The sequence below is a fragment of the Ranitomeya imitator genome, chromosome 6, assembly GCF_032444005.1.
Source record: "Ranitomeya imitator isolate aRanImi1 chromosome 6, aRanImi1.pri, whole genome shotgun sequence".
NCBI classification, from domain to species: domain Eukaryota; kingdom Metazoa; phylum Chordata; class Amphibia; order Anura; family Dendrobatidae; genus Ranitomeya; species Ranitomeya imitator.
Window position 1 is genome coordinate 266,142,669 of NC_091287.1, and position 16,397 is coordinate 266,159,065.

The 16,397-nt window shown below is 38.7% G+C and overlaps 1 pseudogene; it reads right to left on the bottom strand.

Annotated features, from left to right (window-relative positions):
- LOC138643360 (polymerase delta-interacting protein 3-like) overlaps positions 1-16,025 on the bottom strand; it is a 31,118-nt pseudogene extending 15,093 nt beyond the window's left edge.
- Between the last annotated feature and the right edge of the window lie 372 nt (positions 16,026-16,397).

Here is a 16,397-nt window from a genome sequence, read left to right on the forward strand (position 1 = left end):
TTAGTTTTAGGATTAGATATTAGAGTTAGAGATAGGTTTAACCCCTTTCTGACCTCGGACGGGAGAGTACGTCCGATGTCAGATCCCATGCTTTGATGCAGGGCTCCAACGGTGAGCCTGCATCAAAACCGGGACCTGTGAGCTGTTTTGAACTGCTGACATGTGCCCGCAATAGTGGCAGGTGAAATCACGATTCACCCGCTGCTATTAACTAGTTAAATGCCACTGTCAAACGCTGACAGTGGCATTTGACTACCACTTCTGGCCATTGTGACGGAAAACAGCGCATCGCTGACCTCCGTCACGTGATCGGGGGTCAGCGATGCACCGGCATAACAACCAGAGGTCTCCTTGAGACCTCTGTGGTTGTTGATGCCGGATTGCTATGAGCACCACCCTGTGGTCGGCGCTCATAGCAATGCAGTAATTCTGCTACTTAGCAGCGATCTGAGCATCACTTCTATGTAGCAGAGCCGATCAGGCTATGTCAGCTTCTAGCCTCCCATGGAGGCTATTGAAGCATGACAAAAGTAAAAAAAAGTTTAAAAAAATCGCAAAAGAATGACAAAAATGTAAAAGTTTAAATCACCCCCCTTTTGTCCTATTCAAAATAAAACAATAAAAAAGAATTCAAACATACACATATTTGGTATCACCACATCCAGAATCGCCCAATATATCAATAAAAAAATAGGGTGAACCTGATCGCTAAACAGCGTAGTGAGAAAAAAATTGAAATGCCAGAATTACGTTTTTTTTTAGTCACCACGACATTGCATTAAAATGCCAATAAGGGGCGATCAAAAGAGCCTAACTGCACCAAAATGGTATCATTGAAAACATCAGCTCGGTGCTCAAAAAATAAGCCCTCACCTGACCCCAGATCACAAAAAATGGAGACGATACGGGTATCAGAAAATGGCGCAAATTTTTTTTTTAGCAACGTTTTTAGTTTTTTTCATGACTTAGATAAAAAATAACCTAGACATGTTTGGTGTCTATGAACTCGTAATGACCTGGAGAATCATAATGGCAGGTTAGTTTTAGCATTTAGTGAACCTAGCAAAAAAGCCAAACAAAAAACAAGTGTGGGATTGCACTTTTTTTGCAATTTCACTGCACTTGGTATTTTTTACCGTTTTCTTGTACATGACATGCTAAAACCAATGATGTTGTTCAAAAATACAGCTTGTCATGCAAAAAATTAAGCCCTCATATGGCCATATTGCTGGAAAAATAAAAAAGTTATGGCTCGGAGAGGGACGGGACAATTCTATGTAGCAGAGTCGATCAGGCTATGCCAGCTTCTAGCCTCACATGGAGGCTATTGAAGAATGGCAAAAGTAAAAAAAGTTTTAAAAAATATGAAAAGAATGAAAAAAATATAGAAGTTTAAATCACCCCCCTTTAGCCCCATTTAAAATAAAACAATCAAAAGGAAATCAAACATACAAATATTTGGTATTGCCGCGTTCAGAATCACCCGATATATCAATGAAAAAATAGGATGAACCTGATCGCTAAACGGCGTAGCGAGAAAAAAAATTGAAAAGCCAAAATTAAGGTTTTCTGGTCACCACCAACATTGCATTAAAATGTAATAAAGGGCAATTATATCTGCACCAAAATTATAACATTTAAAATGTCAGCTCGGCACGCAAAAAATAAGCCTCACCTGACCCCAGATCACGAAAAATGGAGACGCTATGGGTATCAGAAAATGGCGCATTTTTTTTTTTTTAGCAAAGTTTGGATTTTTTTTAACCACTTAGATAAAAAATAACCTAGATATGTTTGGTGTCTATGAACTTGTACTGACCTGGAGAATCATAACGGTAGGTCAGTTTTAGCATTTAGTGAACCTAGCAAAAAAGCCAAAGAAAAAACTAGTGTGGGATTGCACTTATTTTGCAATTTCACTGCACTTGGAATTTTTTACCATTTTCTAGTACATGACATGCTAAAACCAATGATGTTGTTCAAAAATACAGCTTCTCCCGCAAAAATAAGCCCTCACATGGCCATATTGACAGAAAAATAAAAAAGTTATGGCTCTGGGAAGGAGGGGAGTGAAAAACGAAAACGAAAAAATGAAAATACCCTGGGTCATGAAGGGGTTAAAGGGTTGGGGTTAGAAATTGGAGATGGGGTCTAATTAGAAATAAGCGTTTGTGATTTTACTCGAATTTGCCAAATCATGCAGATATTGGAAGAAAATTCAATTTGTATCTAGTTTTAATTTCAACTAATGAAATGTTCTGTATTATGTTCTTTGGTATCTCCAGAGCATAATAAATGTAGCATGTAAACACAAAGACAAATAGCCATGCTGCATCTGATGTCTGCTGTCAACCATGAAGTCCACTAAGCCTCTTCTTTTCACATACTGGATCTGGTGTCTGCACTCTTGCAGTATTTTTGGCCATGACCAGGCATCGGAGGCCACAGAGCTTAGAGAAGGCACAAACTTACAATGTGCCATCACCTTACTGGCCTGGTTGTTGCCAGAAGTTTTATTCTAATGCGAAGACACAAGTGCTCAGCTGTGGAAAAGAATTAAATAGTTATTAATCAAATTAAATAGATACAAAATAGAATTTAGCAATGTTTGAAGAAAGTGACACATTGATCAATTTTATTTGCTACATTATAGCTATATTCAATTATATCAATTTCATGATAACGCAACAAAACCTTTAATTGCAAGGCAAACTTCCGCAAGTTTGTGCTAAAACTGCTAAAGAGGCACAGAAAACAGTTTATAGATATCAAGTTTATGGGGTGACTTTGCAAGTGCTAATTGTTCAGATATTGTGAAGGATGCCATATTTGCTCAGGTGAGCTACTAAAGCAATTGTGGACCACCAGTGCCAGACAAATCTCTATGCCAAGCATCTTTTGACACATAAACCTGCATATACAAAAGATTAAATTCCCTCAAATGCATATACAATTAAACATGTACAGGAATTATATTGAAAACGAGCATCACAAAATTGCCTCCTTACATACTATACATCAATTAGAAAGGATCCCAGGAAAAACTACACATCTACAGAAATTTAGTACAAAAATACTTGGGATATTTTTTGCTTGAAGGCTTTTTTATCCCTTACAGTAAAAAAAAAACTAGGTGAAGACTTTTACAGGGGTCCTTTAAGTAACTGCAAATTTTAAAGATATAATTTTCTAGTCAATTATTTTAGGGGTATTTTTATGATTCTACACAACAAGACTTTAGGAAAGTCAACTTTGGAAGTCAACAGTAAGAAAAAAGTCAAGCTCGTTTGGTAATTTAAGCATGGGAGAGAAAGGAAAAAGATTTATTAGATCACTTTAGACTTTGCATCATAATTGCTTAAAATCACATATTTTTAACGTTTTTCTAATATATGTTAGATTTCAGCAATAAACAGAAAAAACTCTAAAGCTTTAGAGAACAATTTATACTCATAGAATATCAATTGGGGTCTTCAATCTCAAGTCTTATAAAAAGGCTTTGCAGATGGTGATTCTTCTGGTTGACCAGTGAAACTATAGACTTTAATGCTACACAATATTGAGATAGTCAAATCAATAAACCAGTTCAAAGAGGGCATGGGGTACTAGTTTCTGTAATTAAATGTTGATCCAGTTAACTACCCTGATTGCCGAATCTGGAGTTGTGAAGGTACTTTTACCCCTAGAATCTGCCTCATGCAGTTTTGCCTTTCTATGGATCTACATGTATGATTAGAGGTTTAACTTGATGGATTTATGTCTTTTCACCATATTGGAATATTCAGTAATTGCTGACTCAACACTTTAGATATATGCCACTAATGATGAAAAAACACAACAGTTTCATTTGCCAAACATCAATTGTAAGTATTGTAAATGACATGGAGATACCAATGTACAAGTTGACTCAACAGTGGCAGCTTACATTTGGGTCAATTGTTCTGTGCTGGTTGGCAGCTACATCAAATCTTAATTAAACAGCTCATGAGAAATTATTTAGTGAAAAATGATGTGAAGCTGCATGCATGTGGAGCTTCATTATAATTACAGTTTGTGGTTTTATGGCCAGTAGATCTAATTGATACCAACAGGAAAGCTTTTTATTCATATCAGAAAAAAGTGACAAAAAAGTTGTTACCTTCAAGGGCTACATTTTCTGCAATCAGTACATTTAAAAAGAATGTCAAATCTTATTTACGCTAATGTGATTGAAATGAGAAGTTACACTGTCAGTCCCCTGATGTGCTTTGCAGAGATTAGCTCCCTGTGATGCTCTTTCATTATTGGAATACCTGTTCTTTTCAAAGTTCAAATGGTTGGTAATAATAAACAGACATGCCTGTCTCCAGTGAAGTTATTGTAACAACCCATGAATATTTTTTACTATATCTCCATTATAAATAATAGCTAAAGCTCATTTTGGTTTAAAAAATTTAAAAAAAAGTTTTACTATGTGGTGCTTAACTTCATCATGAATAGTTTAATTTTTTTTAGCAACATAAATAATTTTCTATAAAAATAAAACTATCTCCAATAAGTTACATGGTTAAATAGTTATATAGATTAAAAAAGACACAAGTCTGTCAAGTTTAACCTTTCTCCACCAATTACACATGTTCTATGTTAGATTATTTATACCCAACAATGCCATATATTGTAAGAAAAGCATCTAGGCCTTTTATAAAGGCTGATATAGTATCTGCCTCTACTGCTTCTTGCATTAGGGCATTGCACAGTCTAATTACTCTAACAGTAAAGTTCCTTTTCCTATTTAGATGCTAGAATTGTCTATCCTCCATACACAATGAATATCCTCTTGTCCTCTGTCAGGTCTTTGAGAGGAATAAATTGTGTGTCAGTCTTTTGTCTGGATCACACATGTTTTTATACATATAAATAAACAAGCCTAGCTTTTCTAATCTCCCATTATAGGAGAGGTCTTCCATCTCTTGCAATAATCTAGTTGCCCACCTTTGTACTGACTTTAAAATCCAATTATCCTTTTTACAATGTGCAGCCCCAAACTGGGTCCCATATTCAAGATGAAACCTTATAAGTGTTTTATTGAGTGGTTATAATTAGAGATGGGTGAACCTGTAAAGTTCAGGTTCCGTAGCGAACATCTAATGTTTGCATACACGACTCAGAAAGTCTGTGTTATGGTTTGGGTTCGGCACCCTGAACATCGGGAATTTCTCACTCTGTCATCTGCATGACAGCGCGATAAACACTGGTGGCTCTGATTGGCGTTAAGATTATTACCACCAGTCAAAGAACAGCAGCTCCCATGCTGTCAGATGGCAGTGTGAACCCACAGCTGTGTAAAAAAAAGTTTACCTCCAGTCACAGGCGCCGGCTGTATAGACTACTACTTCCATCAGCCTATGCCTGCTTCTGCTAGTAACAGTGAGAGCAGGCACCGCTCATGGGAGTATTCATCAGTTACAGTCTGCAATATAAATAAGTAAATTAAAGAAATTACATGGGTTCACCTGTATTTTTGAAAACCAGCCAGGCAAAACTGACAGCTGTGGGTTGCAACCTTCAACCAGTCATGCTAAAGCTGACAGCTATCCAGAATAGAGGTGTCCCCATGCCATTTTTAAAATTACTTAAATAAATAATTAAAAAATCATTGTCAGGTCCTCTTCATTTTTGACAACCAGCCAAGCTAAAGCAGACAGCAGGGTGTTGGTCTTCTCAGATTGATATGAGGCAATGGATATTGGCCTCACAACCTAAAAAATAGAAGCCTGTAACCATCACAGAAAAAATGCATGTATTAGATAGCCAATTCTGATGCTTTGCCAGGCTCTTTCCACTTGCCCCATGTTGGTGGCAAGTGGGGTTAATATTTGTGAGGTTGAAGTCACCTTTGTATTGTCAGGTGACATCATGCCCACATGTTAGTAATGGAGAGGCATCTATAAGAAACCTCGCTATTACTAATCTTATGGTCTTGTAAATAAATACACAGCCAATATAAAGCCATTTATTTGAAATAAAAAAACAGCCTCTTACTTTTTTTATTTAAAAATAACAAACAGTTATACTCATCTAACGCCCCTTCCATTGAAGCCATCATCTCCTGTAAAAAAAAACAGAAAATTATATACAACAAAACTATTCACAATATGCCTATTCCATTGAACCCATAATCTCCTGTAAAACAAATTATATAAAAACAATCTTATCCCTCACCTGTCTGTCGTAATCCATGTCTGTGATACATAGTTTTCAATCATGACGCTACAGTCAATCTCAACTTTTATTATCCTACAAAATTTTGTGTCATCAGTAAAGACTGAAATTTTTTTCTCAATCCCATCCACGAGGTCCTTAATATAAACATTAAAAATAACTGTTCCTAAAAAAGATCTTTGTGTACCCTACTACTGACTTTCTCCCATGTATAGAATGTATCATTTACAATGACTCTTTGTTTTTTTTTCCTTAACCATTTTTTCCATATATTCATAGAGTGTCTGCTAGCATCTACATCTGAAGCTTCAGTACACGGCTGTTCTGTTGTAAGGCAGAGGTGAATGTAGGTTTTTCTGCAAAAAAAATAGTTTTGCGCCCCTTCCTATTCATAGCTCAATTTGTTTGAGCCATCATGTGACCACTCATATGCGATCTGTATTCTTATATTGATGAAATGACTAGTTGCTTTTTCTAATTGTCTCAATGTTCAGTGAAAACTTTCAGCTCCTGCTTCATTCAAAGAAGCATGAAGAGAAGCTAGTTGGCATATGACCATAAGTATGAAAATCAAATGAGTGGTCATATAAGGATAATCCTGTATCAGATTGCTTGATAATTTATAGATTGCTGCATATGTACAGGATCAGACCCAATAACAGTACATGAAAACAGCACGAAAACCATCAACCATACACAAATATATCAGCAGATTCACAAACATTACAGAAACATAGCATCTCAAACTCCATCAGCACAGAAATACAATATCAGAACCACTAACAGTGTAGAAATATATCAGTAGAACCCCAATCAGTACATGAATACAGCATCACCAAAACCATTATCATCACATGAATGGAACACTAAATACACAATTAGTACTAAAATACATCACTAAAATAACCAACAGTGGAGGAAAACATTGCAATAACAAACTTCAGGGTGTGAATACATCACAAAAACCACCAGCACACCATTAAACAAATAGATCCCCGGAATCACCATGTGTTACCAGAACCACTAACAGTACATAAGCACATCACTATAAACACCAACACTATATGAATACATCTTCAATCTTAGTACAGCGATCAATTGTAATGTCAGGTCAATCCCATATACAATTGTATCACATGGATCTACAACTCCCAGCATGTTTCTAACAATGATAAGGAGATTCTGGGAGTTGTTGTTGACAGGCATCATTAGACTGTAGACCAAAAGGAATCACAGTACTGATGAAACACATTCAATATTACAAATAAACATTTACATTCCCTTCTATGTTTTTTGGTCTATCTTGTCCAGACACCATGATCACTTTTCACATCCACATGTCTTCAATGCAGACCTTCATTTTTTCTGGTTTTCTTGAGCACCTTCCAATTATGGTCCTCTTACAAATAACACAGTCAGTATAATGTTTTTGAACAAAAAAATCCTGCCTATACTGTAATTCTGAATAATTACCATTTACTGTACTCTCTAAAGAAAAGATGACCCTCATGCTCACTTTTTATGGTTCATTGACTCAATACTATCCTATTCTTCTCACACTGTTCCCCTCTTCACACTGTTGTCCCCACTGCAGTTTATATGATGCCACTCCTTACAACCCCCCACTCTGCATACTTTTCCCTCCATGCTGTGCCCTCACACTTTCTCTTCATGCTTCCCCTTCTCTATACACTACCCACTCACTATTCTGTGTCTCCTCACACTTTTCTTACTCCATACTGGGCCCTTACACATTTCTCCCCATACTGTCCCTTTGCTCTTCCCTTCATAATTTTTCCTATCACAATTCTCCCCCATAATCACTTCTCACACTTTTCCCTCCATTCAGTCCCCTCACACTTTTCCTCCATATTATCCCCTAAAACTTTTATCCCCATACTGACCCCTTACACTCTCCTCAATGCTGTCTCTTTACACTTTTAACGCCCTAATATCCCCTCACACTATTTCTTCCCTCAAACTGTCCCCTCATAAGAACTCCCCTCAACAACAACACTCATGGTTCTTTGGCTTCAATGGAGCAGTTACCATTAGGGTTGAGCGACTTTTCATTTTTTCAGGTCGAGTCGGGTTTCGTCATAGGCGCATCATACAGATCTCCAGGCTATTAATATCTGCCCTCAGTCACTGGCTTTACCACTCTGGCGGAGAAAATTACGCGGGAGCCCACGCCAATTTTTTTCCGCGATTTAACCCTTAAATTGCCTGTAGCTATTAAATTTAAGGGTTAAAGGCAATTTAAGGGTTAAATCGCGGAAAAAATTGGTGTGGGCTCCCGCACAATTTTCTCTGCCAGAGTGGTAAAGCCAGTGACTGAGGGCAGATATTAATAGCCTGCAGAGGGTTCACGGTTTTTGCCCCCCTCCGGCTAAAAACATCTGCCCCCAGCTACCCCAGAAAAGGCACATCTAGAAGATGCGCCTATTGTGGCACTTGGCCACTCTCTTCCCATTCCCGTGTAGCGGTGGGATATGGGGTAACGAAGGGTTAATGTCACCTTGCTATTGTAAGGTGACATTAAGCCAGATTAATAATGGAGAGGTGTCAATTCTGACACCCTTCCATTATTAATCCAATTGTATGAAAGGGTTAAAAAAACACACACACATTATTACAAAGTATTTTAATGAAATAAACACACAGGTTGTTGTAATATTTTATTGTACTCTCAATCCACCTGAAGACCCTCGCTCTGTAACAAAGGAAAAATAAAAAAACAACAATATACATACCATCCGATGATCTGTCACGTCCCATGATGTAAATCCATCTGAAGGGGTTAAAATATTTTACAGGCAGGAGCTCTGCTATAATGCAGCTGTGCTCGTGCCTGTAAAACCCCGGGGAATGAAGGTAATGTAGGTCAATGACCTATAGTAAACTTCAGTCCCGGTGATGCGCCCTCTGCTGGATGTCCTCAAATGACCTCGAGTGTGGGAACTTTCCTGGAAAGCTCCCAGGCTCGAGTTTATATGAGGACATCCAGCAGAGGGCGCATCACCGCAAATGAAGGTAACTATAGGTCATTGACCTACATTACCTTCATTCCCCGGGGTTTTACAGCCACGAGCACAGCTGCATTAGCAGAGCTCCTGCCTGTAAAATATTTTAACCCCTTCAGATGGATTTACAGTTGGGATGAAACCCCTGATGAAGGAAAAGTAACGTTCCGAAACGCGCGTCGGGTGAGTGCATACACAGGATTAACCCCCTCAGGTATATACAAATTTAATCTTTGGCTGTATTGCTGCACGTTTTTTGTTGTGGGTGCCATACTTTTTTCAATCATGTGTTAAATTTAACCGCACTTGTGCACTTTATATATTTTTTTTTCCAATTCTTTAGCAGAAACTGGCACATTATTATTATCTCCGTGGCTGCTTTCCTTATTGGTTCACTTTTTTATATACTGTCTTGTGTGAGACATCTAAGGTCAGCTATATGCTGTCCTTTCAGTATTTGGCCACATACTTTTTTTATGGCAGGGATATATTTGTGCAATAACACTAAAGGTGTGAGACATTGTTATTAACTATTTATCTTTTGCACTTGGTTACTCTATGTTTTTACATATATAAAAAATTGGTTTTGCTTTTCCACATTTTTTATCTCAAAAATTTTTTTTGTACAGTCTATCTTAAATATAATCCTGGTATTTTAGGTGGTGTCATTGCTGTAAAAAATATATACAGCTTTCTATATCCTGTTAGTGCGCGTAATTAATTATTTATGTTTTTAATATATAAATTCTTTTTTTGATTCTTGTGTAATCATAGGTATTCCATTAATAAAGCCATATTTTATTTATCCCATGCCTCTGTATAATTTTTCGGTACTTTGATCCATGTGGTATTGCGTTGGTCTTTTAGTGTGGGATGTTACAGATCAACGGAAGGTATGTATATTGTTGGTTTATTATTTTTAATTTGTTACAGAACGAGGGTCTTCAGGTGGATTGAGAGAGCAATAAAATATTAAAACAACCTGTGTGTTTATTTCATTAAAATACTTTTTAATAATGTGTGTGTGTTTTTTTTAACCCTTTCATAGAATTGGATTAATAATGGATAGGTGTCAGAATTGACGCCTCTCCATTATTAATCTGGCTTAATGTCACCTTACAATAGCAAGGTGGCATTAACCCTTCATTACCCCATATTCCACCACTACACGGGAATGCGAAGAGAGTGGCCAAGTGCCAGAATAGGCGCATCTTCCAGATGTGCCTTTTCTGGGGTGGCTGGGGGCAGATGTTTTTAGCTAGGGGGGCCAATAACCATGGACCCTCTCCAGGCTATTAATATCTGCCCTCAGTCACTGGATTTACTACTCTGGCGGAGAAAATTGCGTGGGAGCCCACGCCAATTTTTTCCGCCATTTAACCCTTTAATTTAATAGCTAGAACGGCCAAATTTTGCACATACACATTACTAACATTAGTAGTGTGGAATATGCAAAAAAAGGGGCATATGACACGGTTTACTGTATGTAAACCATGTCTCATATCATGTCGGGTTTAGGCAGGAGAAATGAATTGAATTACCGGCTTTTCAACATTATCCCAGAGTGGGATCGGGTCGGGTTTCACGAAACCCGACTTTGCTAAAAGTCGGCGACTTTTGAAAAGTCCCGATCTGTTTCGCTCAACCCTTGTTACCATATAGCTGACCACCTGCTCTGTGAAGTAAACATTAACAGTAAAGTGTCATCAGCATCAGAGAGTTCAGGATTGAGTTCTGGTGTTTATAAGTTCTCTAAACTGACTGTCAGCTTGACAACTGGCTTGGAGAATGACAGAATCTTAGTCCTCGCGGGCAGCAAAATGCCATCATTAAGGAGATGCTTCAGACTGCATTAAGTAGCTTGATTTACCCCCCTGCTTGCTGTGCAATTATTATATTATTATCTTAAATATGTTTTTGCAGGCCATCTCTTATAATGCCATCAAAATCTTATTTAATTTGTGTAGATGCAACAGTAAATATTCTTGTCTTAATTTGTTTACAAAAGTAAATATAATATAGGTATTATAATGCATGAACAAAGTTCTACTAGTTGGTGTGATCCTGAAAGTGACAGTTTCATGTACATTGGTCTAATTTGTGCAGCAATCAGCACACACTGGGGAAGTTAGACTACCATAACTTTAAATCAGCGTATGTGTACTATGATTCTTCATAAATTATTTATCTGGCAACAAGCACTAACATGAATATCTGATAACAATAATCTGTGTTCAGTGTATGGATTTTTTTTTCGTATTTGAGGATATTCTGTATTGTAAAAGGTTTCTGCACTATTTACAAATGTTTAGCAGATTTCTGCACTACTTCTATTTTTGACTAATAAAGTCTTTTCATTGATTCTAAAAATATATTTTACACAGCTATTTAAAAAGTAATAATGTAGAAGGTTTAGAATTCTCAAGCTTTTGATTCCAGATTAAAGTTGAATTCCATTGATGTGAAAGGACATGCATATTTTAAAGAGGCATTACTGAAAAGAAAAAAAAAAAAAAGACAAAAAAAGAAATGATCTTTCAATGTGTAAAGTAGGGCTATAAGGACTCGTGAGCCTGAGTCTGAGATTCATCACAAAGCAGAGAATGTTTCTTAAAAAATATATCTAACTATCAGTCAAAAAAAGAGAGAGACATTGTAAATACAGTATGTAAAATACATGTACGTGTGAACTCAACTTGGGAAGGGGATTTAGTTTTATTTATTTTACTAACCCATACTTTTAATTGAAGACACCAAGATGCTTATATAGTGAAACACATTGTATGTATTGTGAAATTTCCGCTAACATTTTTATGATTGATTCTTCACAAAAATATTGACTAGTTTACTGCTTGAACTTCAAGATTTTCCTGTCAAACAAAGAAGCTTCTCTATCTCAGAACAATGCACGTGCCTTCCAAGGGCCAGAGATAACTTAGAAGAAGAAACTACTTTAAACTTGAAAATGTGATAAAAAATCTGTCTCTGCAGTATTCTTTTAAAAAAATCCTGAAAGAAAGTCTACCAAAAAGAATGTAAAATGTGATGTGAACAACAGTCACACACACATATATTAAAAAGATGTTACATTTAGATGTTAAAGTTTCTGAACAGAGTTAAAATATACAGGAAATTTTCTGTCTCGTTAAATTTTGTATTGAATTTTGTGTTGAATATTTGTTAAGTTATACCTAACTTTAATAACACCTAAACAATAATGCAACCACATATCGGTGCCCATGTACATTAACCCCTTCATGACCGGGGGATTTTTCATTTTTCCGTGTTCGTTTTTCGCTCCCCTCCTTCCCAGAGCCATAACTTTTTTATTTTTCCGTCAATTTGGCCATGTGAGGGCTTATTTTTTGCGGGACGAGTTGTACTTTTGAACGACATCATTGGTTTTAGCATGTCATGTACTAGAAAACGGGAAAAAAATTCCAAGTGCGGTAAAATTGCAAAAAAAGTGCAATCCCACATTGGTTTTTTGTTTGGCTTTTTTGCTAGGTTCACTAAATGCTAAAAATGACCTGCCATTATGATTCTCCAGGTCATTACGAGTTCATAGACACCAAACATGACTAGGTTATTTTTTATCTAAGTGGTGAAAAAAAATTCCAAACTTTGCTAAAAAAAAAAAAAAAAAAATTGCGCCATTTTCCGATACTCATAGCATCTCCATTTTTCATCATCTGGGGTCGGTTGAGGGCTTATTTTTTGCATGCCGAGATGACGTTTTTAATGATTGCATTTCGGTGCAGATACGTTCTTTTGATCGCCCGTTATTGCATTTTAATGCAATGTCGCGGCGACGAAAAAAACGTAATTCTGGCGTTTCGAATTTTTTTCCCGCTACGCTGTTTAGCGATCAGGTTAATACTTTTTTTTAATTGATAGATCGGGCGATTCTGAGCGCGGCGATACCAAATATGCGTAGATTTGATATTTTTTTATTGATTTATTTTAATTGGGGCGAAAGGGGGGTGATTTAAACTTTTATGTTTTTTTTATTTTTTTCACATTTTTTTAAACTTTTTTTTTTAACTTTTGCCATGCTTCAATAGCCTCCATGAGAGGCTAGAAGCAGGCACAGCACGATCGGCTCTGCTACATAGCAGCGATCTGCTGATCGCTGCTATGTAGCAGAATTGCACGTGTGCTGTGAGCGCCGACCACAGGGTGGCGCTCACAGCGACGGGCAATCAGTAACCATAGAGGTCTCAAGGACCTCTATGGTTACAATTCACAAGCATCGCCGACCCCCGATCATGTGACGGGGGTCGGCGATGACGTCATTTCCGGCCGCCCGGCCGGAAGCGGTAGTTAAATGCCGCTGTCTGCGTTTGACAGCGGCATTTAACTAGTTAATAGGTGCGGGCAGATCGCGATTCTGCCCGCGCCTATTACGGGCACATGTCAGCTGTTCAAAACAGCTGACATGTCCCGGCTTTGGTGCGGGCTCACCGCGGAGCCCTGCATCAAAGCAGGGGAGCCGGCATCGGACGGTATAGTACGTCCGATGCCGGTAAAGGGTTAAAGAGATGATAGAACACTGAGTTTGCTGCTACCATGAGTCAGTGACTTACCTTTTTGGGAAAAAAAAATGTTTAACTTCAGTTTGGTTATCCCAGTGGTATGTAGTAACTAGTGTTGAGCCACCTCCCTAGTGGTCGTGTTCGGTTTGGTTCATCGAACAGGGACGTGTTCGACGAATGTTCGTCGAACGTTCGACGAACACCGTCGAACCCCATTGAAACAAATGGCAGGCAAACACAAACACATGGAAAACACATAGAAAACACCTTAAAAGGTGTCCAAAAGCTGACAAACTGCTCAGAAGACACAATAAACACATGGAAAAGTCACAACTACATATAGTCATGCAAAAAGAAAAGAGTTTGAGGAGTAAAAGGAGGAGGAGACACAGATATAGGTAAGTCATGCACTTCTAAAATCAAGAAAGGCTGGAGTAAAAATCTAAAATCACTCTACCAACACCCAGACATCTTGACAAAAAAAAGAAAAAAAATATATTATCTTTAGGTAGAATGGCGGTGGGTCCATTCAGAACACTTTCCTTAGAAGACGTACTGGTACCCCGTTGGGAGTTGTGCCAAAAAATTAACCCAATACATTCAGACTAATCCACCATTTGTCATATCCAAGGGGCAGGTCAGTAAACAACAACATCGATGTGGAACCAAGTACAGTACTATGTACTGTACCTCCTTTGACGAGGCAATCAGGCGGGTCAAGCTGGAGGGAGAGTGGACACCACAGAGCTGAGGGGTTAGATTGAGAAAGAAAGAAGTTGGTATAGGTTGCTTCATGGGTGGGGTACTCTGCTGAGTAGCAGAAATTGCTACTAGACACAAAAGGATTTCCTGGGCCAGATGTCGTTAAAAAATAGTACTTAGGTAAACAGGCAGTGTAGCTTGCTTCATGGGTGGGGTGCGCTGCTGAGTAGCACTAAATTCTACTAGGCCCAAAAGGATTTCCTGGACTAGATGCCATTAAAAAATAGTAGTTAGGTAAACAGGTGGTGTAGCTTGCTTCATGGGTGAAGTACGCTGCCGAGAAGCACCAAATTCTACTAGGCCCAAAAGGATTTCCTGGGCCAGATGCCGTTAAAAATAGTACTTAGGTAAACAGGCAGTGGGTGGCTGGGCTACTCTGCTGACTAGCAGACACTGAAGCTTTGGAGCAGACCTCTGAATCCGAGGCCATATTATGAGTAAACAACTCTGCAGACAACCCCACCCGCCTGGAATTGATGACGGCAACGTCATGTAAAACTCAGCAAGGGGACTAAATAAAGAGTCTCCATTTTTTCCAAAAATTCAGCCACAGACACCACTTAAGTGACATCAATTTCGCCAGAGTTTTTTTAAAACAGTTGGTGAGGTGATTTTCAAAAATCATCAAGCTTTTAGTCTCCCCAAGATGACACAGGGGTAGAAAAGTCCTTGCGGATCCAGGATTTGTTCATCTTGATGAACGTTAGTCTGTCTACATTGTCACAGATAGCCATGTGCGCTTATCTGTCAGCACACCACCAGCAGCGCTGAACACACGTTCAGAGAGAACGCTGGCTGCGGGGCACAACAAAATCTCTCCAAGGCGTCAGTGGCGAGCTCAGGCCATTTTTCAAGATTGGATGCCCAAAATGAGCAAGGGTCCAGTTCCACAGTCATGGCATCGATGTTAACTTGGAGATTCTCTTGTATCATCCTCTCTAGGCGTTGGCTGTGCGTCAGACTTCTTGTCTCCTGTGACCTTGCAAAGGATGGTCTAAAAATCTTGAAACAATTGGAAAAAATTGCTGTTACCACCAGATACAATGTTACTGTTACGGTTTGAGTGATGACTCGATAGTCCCACGGTTGGCAACTTAGAACTCAGAGACTGACTACGTGCACCACTGGTGTTTTGTGGAAAAGCAGATGTTTGATTTTGTAACAGTCTCTGCTGATAATCCTGCATGCGTGAATCCCTTTCTATGGCAGGAATTATTTTTCCAAATTTGCTTTTGTACCAGAGAGCTAAGAGTGTGGCAACCCAGTAGTCGGCATTACTTCGGATTCTGACAATCCGAGGGTCATGTTGCAAGTAGTGCAGCAAGAAGGCACTCATGTGTCTTGCGCGTCCAGGAGGACAAAGTCCTTGTTGTCTTGGTGGTGGCGAGGTGAGAATCATGTTTCCTTCGTCTGCCCTCTCCCTCCAACCTCGCACAACAGAAATTTGATCAAGGTCTCCCTCATCTGATGAGACTTCCATACCCAGCTCCAGTTCATCCTCCATTTCTTCCTGGCCTCCTGCATGTTCCTCAACAGTTTGGCTGCTACCATGCGCCTTCGGTAATCCCTCTCCCCAGCCTCCAATGCCCACCGCCTTGGTGCTGCCAACCTTCTTGAGCTTGGAAATACTATCCCTGCCGCATACAACTCCTCCTGTTCCTCCTCCTCCTCCTCTTCCACCACCTGACTCCGAACATTGTGTAAGGTGTGCTCCAGCATGTAAATCACCAGAATTGTCATGCTGATAATGGCATCGTCAGCACTAGGGTTAAATGACTTTTACTTTTTTAGTGTCGAGTCGGGTTTCGCGAGACCCGACTATCTCAAAAGTCGAGTCGAGTGCAATCGGCCGATTATCTCGAAAATTCGGGGATCG